At 44.9% G+C, this 12,128-nt stretch overlaps 1 long non-coding RNA gene across 1 annotated transcript in view; it reads left to right on the plus strand.

Moving 5' to 3' along the window:
* Positions 1-11,840, plus strand: part of LOC136791594 (uncharacterized) — a 116,708-nt gene extending 104,868 nt beyond the window's left edge. Inside the window, exon 8 of the long non-coding RNA XR_010833898.1 lies at positions 10,503-11,840. This is a non-coding gene — a long non-coding RNA (uncharacterized lncRNA). The remainder of the gene's footprint in view (positions 1-10,502) is intronic.
* Positions 11,841-12,128: the final 288 nt, after the last annotated feature.

Below are 12,128 nucleotides of genomic sequence, written 5' to 3' on the forward strand. Positions count from 1 at the left end.
TGCAGTCGCACTGATGAGAGGTGCCAAGCTGCAGCTCCTTACCCGACACAGTGAAAGGCTTTGTTCTCTGCTTTCTGTCCACATCCTGAGCTCCGCTTTCCTGGTGCTACCAGTCAAACCAGGTTGGGAACTTGGGACCAACACCCACAATTGCTTTCTTACCATCCTCTGACCCACCTTGGGTTTTTACTAATTGTACCATCTGCTAGCTATTCCTGGAGACAGTGGGTGAAGCTGTGTTCTGGGCCACAATGCTGGTCCTGGAAAATAAGCTGTGTTTTGATGAAAGCTATGTTTTGTTATTAGAAAAGTGGTGGTGGAAGAGTTACCAATGGCTTATTTGCTGCCTCTGCAAAGGAGGGATTCCCAAATTGCACTGTGGCACTTGGTGGAAGCCATAGTCTTATATGCTGGTAAATGTCAAACCTCTGAATCTCTCAAGAAAAGGGATATATCCCTGTTATGCTCCCAGACCCATTAATTGTGGCAGCAGAGAAATGCTATCTTGCCACTATGACCTTCAGGAGAAGGTGGTGAATAGGTTAGGAGGAAAACAGGTCGGCTGCTCTCAGTGACTGCATGGGGATAGCAGAAGGAGGACCGCTACACTGACTTAATGTTCTGCGGACTTAATACACTTCCAGTTTTACATGGTGCTCATTATCTGGCCAGACAGTTCATCCTAACAATTTGTTTGTGTCGACCACTGTTTATTTAAATGCTAATGGAGTATGAGCTTAAAATACACACTCTCTTTAAACCTCAATTTACCTTGACAACGCGAGTGGAACATGAAATTTATCTTTTGTCAGTCAACCTTAGGGAGAGACTTCAGGTTTCTTACCCTCTGATACAACAGAATATCCTAACGGTTGGCCCAGGCAGCTGGTTCAGTTGCAAAAGATAAATTTGGCTTCAAATGCACTCCTGAACTTCTGGGGAGAACATGTTGCCTTTCTTGGGATATCTGCATACGCAGTAAAATGTAGAAATCCCTTGTGCTACAAGCCGTTTCTCAAGGTTGCTGATCAAGTGTTTAGCAAGCCAAGAGGGCTGAGTAATTTGGATAATTTAAATAAGGAGCCCCTCATGCTTCTCAGCTTCATTCATTACTATACTTAATATGTAATTACAGTTAGGTGAAATACCATTAGCCATTAATTCCCTGTTACTGATGAAAACGGAATTGAGTTACCACTTGTAAGAGGCTTATTTCATGCTTTTTAGTGCCTCATCCTACAGCAGAGCATCTCTGAAATAACTGTGGAGTAAGCAAAGCATGACTTTCCTAGAGCTGGGCTGGAGCTGTGAGCCAACCTGAACAATCAAGATTTAGGACTTTTGTTCAGGATTTTTGACATTACCTGCAGCTGAGCAGCTTTAGGGGCTTTTGCTGGTGGATGTTTCTTTCTGCTCCCTGGCTCAGGGAGGGAGAGGCGGGCACTCCACGCAGTGGAGAGCTGAGGTGTTTCATGTGGGACGATGTGCACATCGCAAAGTCTCTGTGAAGAAGAATCCTTGCCAAGAATCCTTGGCTTCCTCCCTTATCTTTCCAGGGTGTATCTATGCAGATGGGAACAGGCAGAACCAAGTCCTGCTTCCCTGTTTCCGAGCTGGCCAGACACAAGCTGGTTCTGGTCCAGGTGCCGTGGAAGTGCATTAGCAGAGTGCGGAGCCAGATCTAATACTCCCTGCCCTGTGGCACAGGTGGGTGAGGAGCGAGAGCAGCTCTCTGCTCATAGACACAGACACACCTAACCCCTTTATGAGGCACAGAACAGCCAGAGAAGGGATGTCCAGGAGCGTGGGCAGCCCAGGAGCCTGCCCAGAACCACCTCCGCTCTGTGTTTTTACTGCAGGGTTGCAGGTTTGGTGTGTGAAAGCACCAGAAAATAAGTTGTTGTACAGAGTGAGAACTTTTGTTTCCCTTTAAGCTGTGGATAATTATGACCTACCTTAAGGTAGTGTTGTAAAGCTTCAATTCTTAATATTTGCTGGTTGGGATCTCAAAAGGGAGGTGTTAGACAGGAATGAGGTATGACTTGAGCTTCAAATCCTAACTTTCTTGCCTCTGAGGATCTCTAAGGGAAGACATGCTTTGTACTGTGGGGCAATGACCAGTTTCATTACCCACAAGGACTGGCTTTGCCTTCTTAAATTACCCTGTTAAAAGGGTAAAAAGTCATGTTGGACTGCATGGGAGAATTTTATTAATTGGTGCTAGAGCAAGAGACTCAATGTGTATGTATACACACAAGATGTACTTTACATTCAGGGTAAGGAGCCCCATAGAACTCTTCCTTCAGTTTCCAGCAATTCTGTGTGTGCCTGGGAACTCTTGTTCCTTGTAATTTCTCAACAGAAACCATGACTCTGTCCACAGAGTTAATTGTGATATATATGACGTCTTATTAAAAAGCACAGCTGCAGGCCTAAATGTATACAGCAGGCTTCCTCCAAGTCTATCACTTAGATCAACCCAACATTGCTGCAAGGTCACAGCTCTTCAGGAAGCCACATTAACTACAAACTGGCACTTATGCTGAATAAATTCACTTCATTCAATATTGTAAAAAAAAAAAAAAAAAAAAAGTCACCAGTTATCTTCTCCTGATGAGGTGTACCTGATAACAGGCTTGTGACTGCCTCTTCATTACTTCATGATCATCTTTCCATTCTGCAAGAGCATATGGGCCCCTTTGTTTTGAAAAGAGAGACTAGATCATGGGACTAAATAAAATGAATCATAGATCGTTAAGTGTTAAAGCCAGAAGGGACCATTATGACCAAATCCTCTGACCTGCATAACACAGGCCAGAGAATCATATCCAAAAATTCCTGGAGCAAATCCTCCATTTGTATGGGAGCTATGAGGATATTTGTTATAAGAATCTTAATTTAAATACCACAAATGATGGAGAAGTCTTTCTGATAACAGTAATTGCCTTGAAGCCATGATAACTCTCTGTCTCCAGCCAAAATATGCAGGGCTCAACTATAATATGACCATTTTACGCTACAAACAGTTTTGGGAGGAGGAGGTCAAAGCAGAAAATAAACACAGAGTTTCAAAGAGATGGCTGTGAACTGACTGTAGCTCAAGAAATCAGTGAAAACTGCCCATTGAAAGGAGGGAAAGAAGATGGATTAAGCCAGAGTTTACTGAGGATGTTTTAAGTCTTCTAAACCAGGCTCTGATATAGGTGGAATAGCTTCCTCTTGATCTTGAGGATTCTGCATTCTTGATCTTGATTCTGCATTTCTCTCTCCACCTAGTTTGATGCTCTGGACAAGAAGCTTCAGACTTGAAACAACCAGAGTGTAAGGTCCTGCAGTGTCTCTGTTCATATCCTGCTTGCTTTGCAAAGTGCTCATTCCTCCCACAGACTGCTTGGAAGCCTGTTTTTTCTGATAGCTCATTTACTGGGAGTGTAACCTGACCTTTAAAGGGTTCATGTTCAATTACTCCTGTGCCACTTTCTGGTCACAAAGCAAAGATCTCCAACAGCTGAGGAGGCAGTGCAGCTGATGAGGATGTTTCCAGCCAAACCCCTTAGCAGAAGGGAAAAGAAACACTGGAGTTTCTCAGAAAGCCACAGGCAAATGAGTGATCTCTTAAGGAGTATCCATTTGTACCTCTCCACCAACTTGCCTCTAGGTCATAACACCCTTTATAAGAAGTTTATAGTGTTTCCACTATTGTGGTTTGGGGATCTACCAATAATGGAGTCTTTAGGGCAAAATAAATATGATTATACCTGTCAACCCCACTGACTATCTTCGTATGCAGCTTGCAAGGTTATCACATAAATAATTGACGCCATGGTTCATATCGTGCCATTGATTAGCTAGCTGCTGACTGAAACATCCACCCAGTGCTTTGAAGATGAAGTGCTGAATATTTATTGTCATCATCATACTTCTGGCTTTCAGTTCCATGGAGAAGGGCCAGCACTGAAGCTCCAGCTCCAACCACCCTAAACATGGGTGTTGTTTGGAAGCTGATCTACAATTGGGTTCCAAGTTTAGCAAATTTTTATCATGGAGTGAATAAAACCCCAGGTGTGACCATCCTGGGGGCAAATCCCTGGTCTCACTGGAATCAGTTGGACTATTGCCAGAGGCTGGAGTTAGAGCGAGGAGTGCATGCTTGAGGTTCGAGATAGGATCGTATTTACAACTCGATCCTAACTCCTTACTTAAAGTTGGGCAGGAGGTGAGAGTGTTGCGAAGTTTGTACCCTTTCCTAAGGATTTTTGAGTAGAAACAGCTAAATAAAAATGTTTTCTTCAGACTCTCTTAGCCTGGGGTTTGTTCCCAGGCAATGGGGAAAACTTGATGATCTGCCCCATCTCCTCCCCATGTGCCATATATGTCCCCTGTATGGGATGTTGCCACTGCAAGTGGTTTAGCATGTTAGCCCAGCATATCTAGAAACTTGGGATGAATTTTATTCTCTGAAAGATGTTTATCTCTGTAGACAGACATACACCTCTGAGAGCAGCCTTTCTGTGTTTTGGGAAAGTGTGAGACCAGATGAGGGTGGGAGCCCTTTAGCGGGGCTGCGTGAAGACCTCAGACAGAGCCAGTCTCAGTTCTCTCTGGCTGCAGCCAGCCTTATCCGGCAGAATTGTCCTCCTCGAGGACAAGTTAGGCTTTCTGTCTGAGGAGTCTTGAACTAAGGCAATATGTTTCTTCATGTTGATACGCAGAGGTTGCAGGCAGAAAGAAAAGGGCTGCTTCTTGCCTCCGCCACTGTTTCGCTTGCACCTGCGCTGCGGCCAAACATAGCGTGTCCCCTGTCAGCCACGCAGACCTGCCAAAAACACACGCAGCTGCTGCCTGCTTGGGAAGGCCGAGAGCCGGAGCTGGGAGCCAGCCCTGCACCAGCTGCAGAGCAGCTGCTGCCCAGAGGCACTTTGTGCTCGAGCTGCTGCGCGCCGCGTCCCGTTGCGGTGCCACGATGCTCGCTGGGGCTGCAGCTCTGGCTTTTGACATCCAGCTTGCCTTCTGCTGCGCTGAAACTCATTAATCCCTTTCCAGCTCTGTACGCTGTTCCCAGTGTTCGTAGCTTCTGATGAATTCAGAGCTTGAGGATTAGTTTCTGTGGCCATAGAAGAAGCAATGAGAAGATGCAATGCACTGAAAAAGGAGTGTTTTAAGAAAGTGGCTGTACTTCTGGGGAGGCTGGGCTGCCAGTAGTTACAGGTAGACGGAGAGCTTGCTCCTGCCTGGGCTGGGGCAGGGTGTTGGGCAGATTCTGGCAACCAAAACAGCTAGGGGACAAGGAAGAGTAAGTGATCTACGTTTTACTATGGCAAACTCTTCTAAGCAGTGTCAGTATATCTCATTGCGTGATTTACTTTCCCTTGCTCTGAAGGGGGCTTTGGATTTAACATTGTGAGTGTGGGGAAACGAATGCTTACCCCTCGGATTTCAGTGTCTCCATGCACAATATCCATCGGTGTATGCAGTAGACCCAGTGAGCCAGAGGCACTTACTGTGCAAAATTTAAGGATTAAGGTTTTAACTTGGCCTGGACAGATCTCCCCTGAGCAGCTCGTTGCTGTGGGGGTGACAGCACTGGAACAGGCTGCCCAGAGAGGCTGTAGAGTCTCCTACTCCAGATACATTAAAACCCACCTGGATGCCATCCTGTGCATCGTGCTGTAGGTGACCCTGCTTGGCAAGGGGTGGGACCAGATGATCTCCAGAGGTCCCTTCCCACCTCAGCCGTTCTGTGATTCTGCCAGCCCTCCCAGTGTTGCTCTGAAATGGAAACCTCCCTGCACAGCTGCGGTGCGGAGATGAGTGGTTGTGCCAAAATAGTTGTTAACCAGATGGGAAGAAACCCAGCTTCATCCACAGGCACAGGCTTTGCTGAACCCCAAAGGCATACGGCTGTTGTGGTCGCTGCACTCTGTGGTAAAAACCTAAAAAAAATTGTATGAGCAGAGACGTCTGCAGTCAGAAAGGGGCAGTGATGTTAGGCTTTGTTTACTGCTGAAGATTTTTTGCTAAGAGACACTTAGAGTAGGATTTGTGTTGTCTGTTTACTGTCCTTTAAAATCCAGTTGAAGGTAGCAGTAGTCAGCGGAGAAAGATAAGCTCTTCAGCTGGGTCCCATCTGAGGAGACGTGTTTAAGATGCATGGAATGAATTGTCCCCTGAAGGTGCCTGACTCTTACCTGCCTAATGTTTAATGGGTTGCATCCAGCCTGTTTCCATTTTGACATATTCAGACAGAGGCTTTAGACATTAGTCAAAGTTACGCTGGTTTAATAGTGCTCACCACTCACGTTTTCCCTCTTATCTGTGAAAGGCAAAGATTTACGTAGCTGAGCTGATGTGAGCTGATGCTCAGAAAACCAGAGGAGCTCAGTTGAGTGCCTGAGAATGAAAATTGCAGCAAACTGCAATTTATAAAGCGCCTGAGGATGTATCTACAAGCATTGGTAGTTTGTTACTTTCAGACGGTAACTAGTCAGTATTTCTCACAGTTAGTAAATTGTTGAGGGGGTGGGAACTCTGAAAGCCATTTCATCCATCCTCTGTTGTAGCTACATGCGTGTAGGTGTTTGTGCTTTTACAGATCTCCACTATTGGAGACATGCTGCCTAAAGCTTCGTTGTTCTGTAGTTTGAAAGCTCTTCTTAAGCTGAAGCCCAGTTTCCCATGTCTTTTTGGGTGCTTGTTAGTGTTTCAGCATAGACAATTAGTGTATTAAAGAGCAACAAAATAAACCAAAAATTTCCCAAAAACATTGCAGGGGGTGAGAGAGGAGAAGGGAGGCTTGTAGTACATTTGAGCACATAGCTAAATTTTGGCAGCAGCAAGTTAACGGCTGTCTCTGATATTAAAGAGGTGCTTTGGAGGCTGCTCTGTCTGGGGAAGTAAGGTTGAAGCATTTAGGTTTTTTAGGCTGGTCTGCTTGAACAAACCGCGAAAGACTTTTTAAGGGCTCACCCAGTTCAAGTTAATGAAATGTATTCAATCAGAATGATTTGAAAGGAGAATATAAGGGAGAATAGGGAGAACTCCAGCAAGATCTTTTTTACACCTGTAAAAGACTTTTTTTGTTTAGCCTTGTGACCTGGTATTTGTTCAGTTAGTGATAGTCCCCTGGTATTATAGAAAGGAAGTTGTTTTAATCCTCATTCGTGGCCAGAATTTTCTGTGAGGGTGCAAATTCCTCAAAAGCTCATTAAATTATTACCTTCATCCTCGACTGCACGCTGCAAAAACATTTCCCCCAGTCTTAATGTCACCGTCTGTTCAGGCTTGTTATTACAGAGCAGATCACAAGACATAATGCACTGCTAGTGCTGCTGCTGCGGGCTCCAAGCAGACCATCACAAATATGGAAAGTGCAGGGCCCATGTACCTATTATGGTTCTCATTACTCCGAACCACTTTGCTGCCAGCTCCAAGTTTCCAGGCGGTGCAGGGCAGGCTAGGGTCTGTTCCTGAGATCCCTCTCTTGTGGATGCATTAAAAGCCCAGGTGCTCTGCGGGTTGGCTCTCGTTATTAGCCCAGACCTCTAAACAGAGAAGCCTGTTTGCCCGTCATTTCAAGGACTCTGTTTTCTGCTTAGCACACAGATACATAAATAGATCTTGCCTTAAGATATCAGAGCTGGTTTGGGTCCTATTTGTGGCAGAAGCGAGCTGCTAATGGAATAAAAATCCATAAGTGCAATGTCTCATGTGTCTGCAGCTTTTTTCACCCAAGTGTTTCAGAAAGCTTTACCCCAGACCATGCTCAGATGTTAATTGTAATTATCTCCATAGTATAAATGAGACGGAGACACAAGAGACTAAATTGCTGCTCAAACTAGCAGTGCATGGCATAAAGCTAGATGTAAGCTTTGCCTTGCCTTCTCCAAGCTTCCTTTCTGAAAGGCAAGACCGTGCTGCCTCTGAAGTGTGCAGACCTGCCAATATCCTTCTGGGTCATATCAAAGGTTTTGGTAAACAGATGAAATATCTATTTAGCATGCGTCATGTGCTACGACTTCTTATTCTTTCTGAATCCACGGGGCTTTGAATCTAATATAAATCACTCACTGCTAATAGAGGGAAGCAATAGCTCTGCTTATGGCCAGAGGCACAGAGAGGGTTGGATAATACCGAGTGTACGGATTCCTGAAAAGCCAAGGCGTGTGATGGCTACTCTCAGCATGCTGGTATGAGACTCACAGGCAGCACGTGGGCTGTATACCCATGGGCAGGCTCTGGACCAGCTCTTGCAAAAACAACACATGCACTTCTTGCATTCAGGAACTGAGTGTTTCCATGCACAAAATGAGAGGTGGCATGCAAGCAAGAACGGGCTGTCTTTTCCCCTTCTCCAGCCTGCCAGTGAAAAATCAGGATTTCCTAGTATGATACTTGTCTCTGTTGTAATGTCTCATATATATTTATGTATGTATATGTAATATATATGTATATGTATGCATGTATACATATACACACACTTGCATGCAGTCAGATTTTTAAATTACTTTGCTGTGGTTGCTATGTCAGGACAAGATCTCCCTGCATGGTGGTGAATACAAATGCTTGAAGTTAGAGTTTGAGCCTGGAAAGATGCTCCTCGTTAAGAGGGAGAAAGGTCTGGACAAGAAGAGATCAGGGCGTAATGGAAGGTGATACAATCTAGTGGTTACAGCATTAAGGACAGCTGGTTTTCTGCTTGGAGTCTTCTGCTGGTATCTCTGTAGCTTTGCATAAGCTAGCTAAAGTGTCTCGTGTCTCAGTTTCCTTCAACGTACCACAAGGGAAATGCAATCCGAGTTGTAAAGGGAGAGCTGTCTTTTTTTTTTTTTTTTTTTTTTTTAAGCCAAGGATCCCCGAAGTCTTTCACAAATAGAAAGTCAGGTTCAAAACAAGCTCAGCTGGTCTGGGTTGAAGGAAATGCACAGAAATAGTGCCCCCTGCTCCGGGAATGTACCCATGTCTGGGACTGAATGTTACCGCAGTGCTTTCTCACAGCCTGGCACAGCAGTTCAGAACAGGGTAGGGAGATCAGGCACTGCATACCTTTGAAGGAGGAGTCAAAATGCAGATTTGAAGAATGTAATTTACCCAGGCTGGAGCTAGGGGATAACAGCGTACTGCTCTTTATTCCTTCAGTCTGCACCCATGTTTGACAGCCTTCCTATTGTCGTGTTTTGTCCTTCATGCTCTGGTGGCAGAAGACTGATTCCAGAGATGCTGCCTTGTGCTTGCAGGGCTGCTCTACAAGCAGCTGTAGGTGAAGTGTATGCTGCATCCAGCTGTCCATGCACGTGGGCACCACAGCTACTGGGTCGCCTGGCTGGATGTGTCTAGTGGCTTTCCAGCCATGGGAAGCACTCAGGCAAATGTGCTTTGAAGAGTGCATCCCCCAGCACAGCTGATGCAGCATTTCTAACCTTGCTGTTTGGATGGGAACGTGCCCTTTAGTTTGGCTTCAAAAGGCAGAAGTGATCTTTCTAAAGTAGCACAGGATAGGGGTTCCTGTGGTATCTACGGCACAGTTTCAAAGTTACATCCAAAACCAACTTTTATTTTTCAAAATTCAAATAGACTCAAAAAACCCTTGCAAGTTCTTGCCTTTCTTTCCAGAACTATATGGTTCTTAGCCTGGTTCTTTTGAAAGGTTGAAAATAAATCAGCTCCCCTCTAAAGAGTAAATAATCCTGCTATCTGACACTAGCTCTCTGTTGGATTAGACCTAGAAGGAAGGTAAGTGTAGTAGCACATACTCAAAAAGAACCCACCAAGTCCCAAAGCCCAACACTGCCAGGGTTAATCTGCCGGGAGCACTTTCTATTAAATATAGAAACCAGTTTTCCATCTCACAAGTTGGATATAAATAAATAATATATATATTTGAGGAGAGCCTGGCATGGCCCCAAGTGAACCTGATCAGCCTGTATTGCAGAGCTGTCACAGAGAGCTGTAAGCCTCCTTACCACATTGTGAAAAAGCTGACAAGCTGCGGCTCAGTCACGGAGCAGGGACGCAGGTTTTTCCCCTTGCTTCTCTTCCTGTGGGTGATGTGCCAAGCTCTGAGCAGGGCTGCAGGGGCTAAGGATGAGCTCTGCTGGGACTGTTGTGTTTGTCCTCTTCTGCCTGTGGAGGAAAATAGCACTGATGGGGGAAAAAAAAACAAAACAGCAGGAAATTGGTGCTTGGTGTGTGGGAGAAAAGTCAGGACTGAAATAGAACTGAAAGTGCTGGAAAAAGTTGTTACTTGCAGTTTTCGCAGTGAGGAGAGTTTGTCAGATTGGGGCTTGCACAAATAAATGGTACTGCGAGCAAGAATTTAGAGGTGTGTAGGCCTTTGCCTGGGTAAGCGAGGGAAGGAGCACTTGGTAATTAATGCGGACAAACAAAAACTCAGGGTTTGAAGCATTCCATAGTTTGAAGGAGATTGAGTTTGGATCCAAACCTGCTTTTTTGGGTCTAATACCAGCAGAATTGGGACATTTATATAACTTTTTTTTTTTCTCCAGAATTCTACTTAACAAATAATCTGCTTGAGGAAGCCCGTAAACTAGATGGAAGGCATTACAGTATTGATCTATTATTTATATTCTACTAATACGTCTTCCCTGCTACCCAGCCCACAAATGGTTTCTGCCCGTAAGTAGTAAGTTACAACAATTCTGCACTCAGCAATAGCAACACATTGCTCCCCAGGTGACCAGGGGCTGGCTGAGCAAAGAACATAGTATTTGGGGGTGTTAGCAGAGGTGTACTGGTGTGTGGCTTTGGTCGTGTTCAGACATGGAGTGGAGAGGAGAAAGGCCACATGCGTGAGGGTGGAAACTGAACAGCGGCTTTTGGCTCTAGTAATAGGGACATAGGCAAATGGCAAAATCCTCCTCGTTCTGTTTCCCTCATCGCTGCCTTCTTGCAGGGCACTAGCAAGGAGACATCTCCTTGCACAGGGGGTATGCTGGGGACAAGTGGCTCTCTCACTAGCTGCAGCAGGGGTCCTGTGGTTAGGGAGGCTGTAGCCACATTCCTCTCCAAGAAGGCTTCTGCTTGAGTTTGTGCTCTGATCCATCCCTGCCTGAGAAGTACAAGCATGCTATTAAGTCAATCTCAAAATCCATGGGATTGAGTTGAGCTTGGTGCCTCCCATGGCTTGCAAAAGGCCTAAATGCTATTTTATGGGAGTTTTGTATTGGAGTGTCTGGGGGTTAAAATGCATTTGTGCAATAACTGTGCAGTTTGCACACACATTTGGTAAGTCTTGAGACAGGGTACACAAAACTGCATCTGCTTTGTTAGACAATGACCTTGAAAAGGTGCCCCTGAAAGCCTATGGCTATAACCGTCCTTTTAAAATGCTGCTTTTTGGTAACAAACGTGTCTGTGCTCAGTCTTCGTAATCCCATTCAAGCCCTGTGTTTTCTGTTAAGTCTTGGGCCAAGCCTGAGGCCATTTCTCATGGTGATCTCTGGAACACCTGTCAGGCAGGAGCTGGACTGAGACCAGCAATTCATTCCAGATGCAGCCAAGCAATCCTTAGCTTCTAATGACTCCTAGCCATTAATGCTCTGAATACAACTATAATTGGTAACTTTGCAGTGGAGGGGTTTCTTCATTCCTTGACTAATTTCCTCTGCCATTCAGACCTGCCAAATCACTTTGTTTGCATACCCTGTTTTGCCAAACAATATTGTTTGGAGTCCCCAGACCCTTTCTCCACCAAGATGCAGCTTTTCAGACAGGAATGTTAGCTGCTGTCTGCAGCAGCAAATAGCTAAGAAGTCAAATGCAAAGATTCAGAACACAGATCAACAAAATCCAAGAATGAAATGGCTGCTTAAGAAAATATTCTAGCAAACCAGAAAGATGTTTCAGAATGATCATTTCTGAGTCACTTAATAAAATCACTTCAGCACAGCTGTGCCCTAAGGAATAACCATCTAGATTTAATTCCTCTTAAGTAAGAGCCATTTATCTGTGGGGAAAGGATGCTGGATGAGAGCTTTGTTCCTTTTCCTTGGGAGCAATGACGTGTCTCCAAATATATTTAGCAGTGCCAAACATTCTCTGCAGGACTATGTTTTTGAAAGGTGGTTTATTTTAACAGTAACAAAAAATAAAATAAAAAAATACAGTAAAAG

The sequence above is a fragment of the Anser cygnoides genome, chromosome 10 (assembly GCF_040182565.1).
Source record: "Anser cygnoides isolate HZ-2024a breed goose chromosome 10, Taihu_goose_T2T_genome, whole genome shotgun sequence".
NCBI lineage: Eukaryota > Metazoa > Chordata > Aves > Anseriformes > Anatidae > Anser > Anser cygnoides.